We start from the raw sequence: 2,500 nt of genomic DNA on the forward strand, positions 1-2,500 counted from the left end.
TGAATATGTTAAATCTGGCGGAATGTACTCTGCGATAGGCTAGCGTCCTATCCAAAGGGTAGCAAGCAATTGCTATTGCCCGTTTCACGCTATAGAAACCGGGATTAGCTCCGGCTCCATGGACCCATTGGCTCTGAAGCACGACTACATAAAGGTGGCTTGACTATTTCAGTAGCAGGATGTATAGGGAATGAGATTAGCGGAAGAGTAGCGTCCCTTGATTGGACGTCACCCATAGTCTGTGACGTCACCGGCGGAAGAGTTATTAGAGAGAGAACGTCATGTTGGTTGTGCGCATGCGTCTCTCGTTCTCGCTTCCGGTGAAAGCGGCTTGAGACACTTCAAAACCAAATTGGCGTTCTCTCTGTCCAATCAAGGGACGCTACTCTTCCGCTAATCTCATTCCCTATAGGCAGATTCTAAGGATTACGGGACGTCAAAGAGAGAGGATGGATGATCTTTATTGACGACCAGCATTTATTTAGGCTAGAAAATAAGATGGTATCACTCTGACACCAGCAGATGAGTTACACAAGATATGTATTCAGTCCTTGGGAAGACTGGTTTTAATAATAATAATAATAATATATCTTTATTGTCCCCAAAAAGTGGCAATTTGTCATTTGGTTACACATTTATAACAATACAATTTGATAGACACATCACACAAGATGCACACTAGTAGTAACATAGTAGTTATCGTAAAAAAAAACAACAAAAAAAAAAAAGTAAAAACCCCGGCATCACAACATCACATCAATCATCACATCATCATATCACTATCATCATCACATCATCATCATCATCATCATCATCATCATCATATCATCATCCATCATCATCACCATCATCATCACATCATCATCATCATCATCATCATCATCTTCATCATCATCATCACATCATCATCATATCACCATCATCATCATCATCATCATTCACTCATCATCATCATCATCATCACCATCATCATCATCATCATCATCATACATCATCATCATATCATCATCATCATATCATCATCATCATCATCATCATCATCATCATCATCATCATCATCATCATCACATCATCATCAATCATCATCACTCATCATCAATCACACTATATACATCATCATATCTATCTCATCATCATCACATACAATCACATCAATCACATACATCACATCACTACAAACTCATCACACATCATCATCATCATCATCATCATCATCATCATCATCATCATCATCATCATCATCATCATCACCATTACACTTCCAATGAAAGAGGAACCAGTTTTTTTGACATCATCTTTTCTTCCCTATTGTGTAAAGTGTCTTACCCATGGACATAATGACATGGCCAGAGCTGTTGTTGTTGTTGTTGTTGTTGTTGTTGTTGTTGTTGTTGTTGTTGTTGGTGGTGGTGGTGTTGCTGCTGCTGCCATTTCCCATTAAATGGCATCGAATAGTGTAATGAATTAGTATCGATTACGTGCTAATACCGGGAATTGGCATCGATTACTTGCCAATGCCAGTCTGTAGGGATGTCGGTTTGTTGTGTGTGTGTGTGTGTGTGTGTGTGTGTGTGTGTGTGTGTGTGTGTGTGTGGGATATATAAACGTTGAAGATGTTGGTGACAGGGAAACCCATCACTTGGGAGTTCAGCCCGTGTTTTTGTAGCCCGTCAAAACCCGGTGACTTTTGGCTCGCGAGCAGGAAGTATCGTGGGGTGTTAGGTAATCGGTGGACTGTTTGTGTCGATACCTTGTCTCCCTTTTGGGTTTTCTATTACTGGGTTTAATTATTTTCTGGGTTTCCTGTTTTGTTTTATTTTAAAGATAATTTTTTGTTTGCGATTTAAAAAAAAAAAATACCGATTCGGCAATCCGTTCACCTAGCATCGATAGACCAGCGTCATATCCAAAGGGTAGCATGCAATGGCGAATATCCGTTTCACTACATTTCTTCTTCTTCTGACCCAGCAGTAAAGTGTCAGCGTCGTCCTATCAGAATTGGAGGAAAAGGGAAGAAGAAGGGCGATGTAAACAAACTGGTTCCAATCTCATTGGAAGTGTAAAACATTCTTCCATAGGACTGAAACCACACCTTGTATAAATTAATCTTCTGATTTCATAGCGATGGCGTCTTATTTTCCAATCTAAATATATGCTGGTCGTCAATTCAAAAATCATCCATACTTGATACACACCTCCAAGGATTTTGGAACCGGAAAAATAGAGGATAATGTGACGTCGCCACTTATCTTCATAACGGAAGAGTGAAAATGGAGAGGCTTCGGCGGATGGGAACAATACAGGCAATGGACGTTTCTGGTAAAAACCCTTCGCCAGCACAACAAATAAACAAATTATTGTGGAAAACAAATAAAATAAAATGCCATATTATAATGTGTATCGCCTGTACTCAATGGTGGTTGGAGTATGAATGAAACGTTAGCGTGGCCGGTGCCAAAGGGTCCCTGGTCAACAGCAACATTTAACATTTAGTAAGGGG

General features: G+C 40.0%; 1 protein-coding gene across 1 annotated transcript in view; it reads left to right on the top strand.

The window, feature by feature from the left end:
- LOC144972240 (calcium-activated potassium channel slowpoke-like) overlaps positions 1-2,500 on the top strand; it is a 273,230-nt gene that overhangs the window by 173,280 nt on the left and 97,450 nt on the right.

The sequence above is a fragment of the Berghia stephanieae genome, chromosome 5, assembly GCF_034508935.2.
Source record: "Berghia stephanieae isolate SIO BIC M18660-M18661 chromosome 5, UCSD_Bste_1.3, whole genome shotgun sequence".
Classification (NCBI taxonomy): domain Eukaryota; kingdom Metazoa; phylum Mollusca; class Gastropoda; order Nudibranchia; family Aeolidiidae; genus Berghia; species Berghia stephanieae.